This window comes from Natator depressus, chromosome 6 (assembly GCF_965152275.1).
Source record: "Natator depressus isolate rNatDep1 chromosome 6, rNatDep2.hap1, whole genome shotgun sequence".
Classification (NCBI taxonomy): Eukaryota; Metazoa; Chordata; order Testudines; family Cheloniidae; genus Natator; species Natator depressus.
In genome coordinates, this window is record NC_134239.1 from 56,223,070 (window position 1) to 56,230,601 (window position 7,532).

The window sequence follows — 7,532 nt, forward strand, 5'->3', positions numbered from 1 at the left end:
CACTGGGTATAATCCTAACGAGTTCATTGCTTATTCCTGCATTACTGCCCATCAATCCATTGTCTCTCATGCACTTCCCAGTGCACTTATGTCTCCCCTGTACGTATCACTGGACGGTACTTTGACCCTGCTTACTCACACAGCTTTCTGGCACTGCTTCCCTGTGCGTCACTGTACACATGTCCACCTTTTTGTAGGCTCTTTGTCAAAATGAAAACACAAACCTGAAGAAATCAATCAGATTATTGGATCTAATGCTTGCAACTCACAGGAGGATTGTTGTACTATAGATAAGAGTTATAGAAAATATTTTTAGTGTGGAGAGGAGAAATTGGGACTATAGTGTGGAAAATATGTGAAGGGAGAAACTGTATTTAGAGAACATGACGCTGTTGCAGCAACTCTGGGACTTTATTTTTGACTATGAGGCATTTCCCCTGAGGGGAAAAAAGAGTGGAAAATATGCAAATATTACACATTCATTTAATTTATGTTAGTTATCGAACCAAACTGCAAAGGTCAGATATAGATATGAACTTCCCCATTTTCCAAGGTGATCGGAACCGGTCATCTGATCTGGATCCATGTCTACTATATACAAAGGAAGGAAGAAAGTTGTTGTGTATAATACATTAGTATGCAGTGGACTTTAAGTATCGTTTTCTTACATTTTAAGGGACTGATCCTGCCAGGTATTGAGCACCCTTAACTGTAACTGACTGCAATGAGAGCTGACAGTACTCAGCACCTCACAGGATTTGGACAGTATTGTGTCATTTTAGGTATTTTTTTTTCTTTTTATATATAGTTCACATGCATCCATGAATTGCAAGAGAAAACATAATGTGTTCGTTTGTTCAATCTGTTAATTGCCTAGGAAAAATTTGATTTTCAAGATAAAACTGAAAAGAGAAATATTTTATAATATGTTGACTTTCTATTGCAAATTAGTTCTGGGCTGGGAGGCTGTGAGCTCTCTTGGGACTGCAAGCATTCTCACATTTGTAACACATAAAAAGACAATAACCATCAGTTGAAGTACAATCCCTAAATTATACAGGCATGAATCTAATAGGAAGTGAAAAGATAACAAGGAAACCCATTTTTTAAACAGGAAAGAGGAGTTATTGTGTAGGAGGAAAGGTCTCAGTTTACATGGAAAAGGAATTGTTGGATGCCCAAAAAAGAAGAGACAAGAATCTAAACACCTACTCTACCTACCCCAGGTAATGGAGACCTGGATACATATGCTGTTTCTACACTTGAGTTAAACTACTGAAGAAGACTTTAGAAATGGAATCAATAAGTTCAAAAGTATGACAAGAATTGCACAGCATCAGAGAGAAGGAAAATGCTTGGACAATATTCAGACATATCAACTATCACCCTTAATATGAATTGCTAATAGGAACCACTGTTGGTCAGTTCTACAATCTGGAAATTAGTGCTTCTGGATTTCAGTTCCTGATTAATTCAGTAACACTCAGAATGTACTGGGCACTCAACAGAACTACTAGAACACATCCTCTGCCCCAAGGAGTTTATAATCTAATTTTGGACATGTGACAAAGAATGGGAGTAGCAAGCAATGGGGATTGCTATGTGGAGGAGGGCAATAGGAAAGAAAATAGTTAAAATTCTGTATGGCTATGTAGGTTTGTTATGGGCACATCTTGAGATTCTTCTATTACAGTATTTTTATTTTTCTCTCTCATTACTTGAATTTCTTCTCTCTTTGTGGGCCTCACCAGAAGAGGAATAGTTAAATAATATTTATTATCTATTGATCACCATCATTGGCATGCTCTGCACTGTGCTGACAGAGTGGAAAAGATGCTCCCAGCCCCAAGGAGCTTATATATTAAAGTGGACACACAATACAGTTTGGACACCTTGTGCACTAGCTGATCCATTAAAAGTCCACTCACACTGTGATGACTTTATTTCCTGGATGGGTTATTGTTGGAAGACTTCATGGAAGAAGTGTTTAAGGAGTAATATAAATGAAAAGATGCATTTAGTGCAAAGTCATTTAGTGCAAGAACTGTTGTGTCCTTTAAGGAGATGTACAACCAGCTCACTTAGGATGTTACTGAGGACTTATTTGTTTGTTCTGCTGCTGTTTTTTAGATGGCTTGGACAGAGATGTCAGGGGAAGATTTATTTAAAAAGGGGTGCTCTATATCCTAGTAAAAAGGAAGCGATAGAAGTTGATAAATTACAGGTAGGAACTGAAGAGAAACAGTCAAATAAAAAAGAGTCCCATTCAAGTACGTCACATGAAGGCAGACAACTAAATATGGACAAATTTGAACTAACTGCTTGTATACAAATGCTAGGAGTCTAAATACTAAGATGGCTGAGCTTGAGGGCCTGCTGTGAAATTAGGATATTGCTATAACAGGCATTACAGAAACTTGATGGAACGTGTCAGGAGTAAGGCCATACAGCTGCACCTGCTCGGTACTCCTGACATCCTAGTGAGTCAGCTAGGCTGTCTGACGGACCACCCTGCCTGATTTGGCTGAGGAAATCAGCGGGTCACTTCTTAAGCTCAGCAGCAGCGGTAGCTGGCTGGCTGCTCAATGCACATGCCCATGGACTCTCCTGCCCTGCACTCAGTCTTGTTCTAGTCCTGTCCTAGCCTTGCTCCTGCCTCAGAACCAACCCTGTTCCTGCCTTCCCTGGCCCCTGGTAATCTGGTTCCGACCCTCGGCTCTGATTCCTGACTCCAACTCTCTCAACCTTTGGCTCTGGTATTTGGACTCCAATCGCTCGGCCTGACTCCTGCTCTGAGCACTAGGCCTGACCGCCTACAACCAGTCCCCTGACAGAACAATGATAATCGATGGGAAACGATAATACTAGGATACAAAATACGTAGGAATGACAGAGTAGGTTATGCTTGTGGGGGTATGGCACTGTATGTGAAAGAAAACAGAGTCAAATATAGTAAAAATCTTAAATGAACCAAACTGTACCACAGAATCTCCATGGATAGAATTTCTGTGCTTGAATAATAAGAGTATAGCAATAGGAATATACTACCAAGCACCTGACCAAGATGCTGATAGTCATTGTGAAATGCCCAGGGAGATTAGAGAGGCTACAAAACCAGAAAAACCCAGTAATAATGGGGGATTTCAGCGATCCGCATATTGACTGGGTACATCTCATGGTGGAATGCAGAAATAAAATTTCTAGACACCATGAATGTGACTGTTCCATGGAGCAGCTAGTCCTAGAACCCATAATGGGAGAGGCAATTCTTGAGTTAATCCTGAGTGAAGCACAGGATCTGGTCCAAGAGGTGAATATAGCTGAACTGCTCAGTAATAGCAATCATAATGTAACTAAATTTAACATAGTTGAGGAAGGAAAATACCAAAGAAATCCACCACAGTCTTCTTCTCATGTCCTTGTCACAAACTAGAGGTTTTTTCCAGAATTACGCACAAGCAATGGCTCTTTCTGTCACTGCAGCAAGGTCCTCCTTCGTACAGGTCTCCCCAAGGAGTCAGCAAATGAGCAGGTCCTCCATGATCTGCAATTCACTGCACTCACATATATTCCTGTCATTAGAGTTAGCCCCATTTGATCATGATAGTCTTTGATTCACCAGTTTGCATACGCAGGCGGTTCAGGCATCGCCACATTGACCAGTGTTTATTGGCCCCTCTGGGAAGATCCTCCTGGGGTTTCAGATCTGTTTCAGTGTGTCCGACTTCATGTAGTCTTTTATTCCATAACCTCAACCGTGCCTTGCCATCTGTCATGATCTTTCCCTTTGGCTTGCTACCTTCCTCCTGATATCAGGTGATGTAATGCCAGCCAGTAAGTACAGGCTATCCTTTGGTGTTGGCTTTAGAATTCCAGTTATTACATGACAACTGTCATTTAGAGCAAGGTCTAGTTTCTTAGTGTAGACAGATTGTTCACACAGTGGACATGTATACTCTGCTGTAGAGTAGCAAATGGTAATAGCAGTGGTTCGCAAAGTAGCTGGATTAGCTCCCCACTTTGAGGTTACCAACTTTCAGAGGATGTTGTTGTGGGCACTAACTTTCCCTTCCATCTTTTCTACATGTGCTTTGAAGAAAAGTGTTGTGTCCAATGTCACCCCCACATAGACAGGGTTTGGGTGATTAGCCAGTGGGATCCCATCCCAAGTGATGTTTAGTTTCTGCTTGGCTTCTCAATGGCATAGGTAAAAAACCGTCACCTCTGTCTTGGTCTGGTTGGTGCGAACCTGGTTCTTATTGTAATAAGCTGAGAGGTTGCTCAATGCACATGACAATCTGTTCTCAGCAGTGGCAAAGTCCTTCTCCTGTGATGTGATGCATAGATCGTAGACGTATATGAAACTCCTCATGTCGCTCTGTATGGGCTGGTCTTTGATATATATGTTGAGGGTTGGTGCTCGCACACTGCCCTGTGGGAAGCCATTTCATTGTTGTCTCCAGCGGCTCTGTTTCTTGCACAGTTCTACGTAGAAACATGTGTTCTCCAGAAGAGATCACATGAGCTGCACTAGATGGTAGTCGTGCATCATATCTAGGGGCCTACCAAATTCAGGTCAATTTCAGTCATAGGATTTTAAAAATCATAAATTTCATGGTTTCAGACAGTTAAATCTGAAATTTCACAGTGTCGTAACCACGGGTCCCAATCCAAAAAGTGGATTGCAGGGGGGAGGGGGGACAAGGCTATTGTAGGGAGTCACAGTATTGCCACCCTCACTTCTGTGCTGTGTTGGTGGCGGCACTGCCTTCAGAGCTGGGTGGCTGGAGAGCAGTGGCTGCTGGCTGGTGGCCCAGCTCTGAAGGCAGTACCACTGCCAGCAGCAGCACAGAAGTGAGGGTGGCATGATATAGGGGGATCCTCAATTTTGGGAGGGGCAGGCCAGCCTTATAGGTGGGCAATGTGGGTGACCACCCAGGGTACTGTGGTCGGAGGGTGGGGAGTGTTTCTGTGGTCACTCCCCCCCCCCCCCAAGACATACACAGCTGGGGTGCTGGGCCCAGAACCGGGGAGGGGCAGGGCTGGGGGCACCCTGGCCAAGGGCTCCTACCATACGCCGGGTTCCTGCTGTTGCTCCTGGCCAGACTGCAGGGGCTTCCGCTGGGGACGGGTCAGACCCACCTCAAGGAACTTCAGGAAGCTCTGTGGCTGCTGGTTGGGAGTCCAGCTCTGAAGACAGCTGCAGAAATAAGGGTGGCATGGTATAGTATTGCCACCTTTACTGCAGAAATAAGGATGGCATGGTATAGTATTGCCACCTTTACTTCTGCACTGTGCTGGGTGCGGTGTTGCCGTCAGAGCTGGGCAACCAGTCAGCATCCGCTGCTCTCCAGCCACCCAGCTCTGAAGGCAGCGCAGAAGGTGGCAATACTGCGACTCCCATACAATAACCTTGTGACCCCCCAAAGCCTGCGTTTGTGTTGGAACCCCCAATTTGAGAAATGCTGGTTTCCTCCATGAAATCTATATATTATAGGATAAAAGTACACAAAAGAACAGATTTCACGGAGGAGACCAGATTTCATGGTCCATGACATGTTTTTCACGGCCATGAATTTTGTAGGGCCCTAATCATATTGTAGAATTTGCCAAGCAGGTTTTGGTGGCTGACTGTATTGTATGCCACTGATAAGTCTACGAACACAGCGCCTGTCATCATCCCTCTCTTGAGCCCATCTTCTATGTGCTGGGTGATATTTAATATTTGGCCAGTGCAGGACTAAATCTGGCTTGTTCTGGTATTAGATGCTGTTCGATATGAAGGGAGAGGTGATTGAGAATAAGACGTTCATAAAGTTTCTAAAGGTGGCATAGGATTGATATTGCCTTGAAGTTCTTTGGATCAGATGCATCCTTCTCCGGCTTCAATAGAGCTATTACACGGGCTTGTTGCCATAATTTAGGTATAGTAAGGGTTGATGAGCAATTGTTAAAAAGGCATAATACCCAGTACTTGGTTGCAGGACCGAAGTGCTTAATCTGCTCCCTGCATATGTTGCTGAGTTTTGAAGGAACTCAGATTTGAAATTGCAGAACTACTAACTGTGGTATGTAATTGTCACAGGGTGCTCTACTCCTTGCTGGAACGTCTCCTTCTGGCTGCACCAGGGGATTAGCTTTGCCAGGCTGACATCCCTTCCTGCAGTTGCAGCCTGTTACTCTCAGTCTTGCTCTCTCGGGACTCAGCTGCTCCTGCTTCATGGCCCTTCTTCTCTCTGCTACTGGGCTTTATACAGGCCCCTCCTATTCCTGTCCAGCTAAGCACCATCACTAATTAGTCCTCATTGCTCCCTGGCTCCTCTTCCAGGTGCAGCATAAGAAGTTAATTGGCCCACTTAGCCACATTAACCCTTTCAGGCCTTGTTTGGGGTGGACACCCTGTCACAGTAAGCTGTCGCTTAAATCAGCCTTTGTAACAGATGACTGGAGGATAGCTAATTTGACACCAATTTTTAAAAAGGGCTCCAGAGGTGATCCAGCAAACTTAACTTGAGGCAAATTGGCTGAAACTTTAGTAAAGAACAGAATTATCAGACACATAGATTAACATGATATTTTGGAGAAGAGCCAACATGGCTTTTGTAAAGGGAAATCATGCCTCACTAATCTATTAGAATTTTTGAGGGGGTCAACAAGTATGTGGACCAGAGTGATCCAATTCATATAAAAAGAAAAGGAGTACTTGTGCGAATACAGACTAACAGGGCTGCTACTCTGAAACCAATTCATATAGTGTACTTGGACTTTCAGAGAGCCTTTAACAAGGTACCACACCTGTGGCTCTTAAGCAAAGTAGGCAGTGATGGGATAAAAAGGAAGGTCCTCTCATGGATCACTAATTGGTTAAAAATAGGACAAAAAAGGAAGCTATAAATGGTCAGTTTTCACAGTGGAGAGAGGTAAATAGCAGGGTTCCCCAAGGATCTATACTGGGGCCAGTGCTGTTCAACATATTCATAAATGATCTGGAAAAGGGGGGATCTGGAAGTAAGGTGGCAAAATTCACAGACAATACAAAATTACTTACTATAGTTAAAACCAAAGTTGACTGAAGAGTTATAAAGGTGTCTGAAAAAACTGGGTGGCTGGGCAACAGCATGGCAGATGAAATTCAGTGTTGATAAGTGCAAAGTATTGCACACTGGAAAACATCATCCCAATTATACATATAAAACGATGGGGGTCTAAATTAGCAGTTACCACTCAAGAAAGATCTTGGTGTCATCGTGGATCATACCCTGAAAACATCTACTCAGTGTGCAGCAGCAGTCAAAAAAGCTAACCGAATGTTTGGAACCATTAAGGAACATCACAATTCAAGGGATTGGTGAATGGCCCCATCACACCTTGGATATACTACATTCAGAGGAGCTCTTCTCATGGACTGGAAGGCTAAATGTAAAAGATAAAACAGGGTCACAAGAAAAATTTTCATCTTTTTGCTGTTTGAACTCTTACAGGGCCAGGGAGACTAAACTAAGGCACAGACCCCAGGGATTACCCCTGCATCC

General features: G+C 43.5%; 1 protein-coding gene across 4 annotated transcripts in view; it reads left to right on the top strand.

Annotated features, from left to right (window-relative positions):
* HSD17B12 (hydroxysteroid 17-beta dehydrogenase 12) overlaps positions 1-7,532 on the top strand; it is a 255,125-nt gene that overhangs the window by 69,940 nt on the left and 177,653 nt on the right. The gene's annotated exons all lie outside the window — the stretch shown is intronic.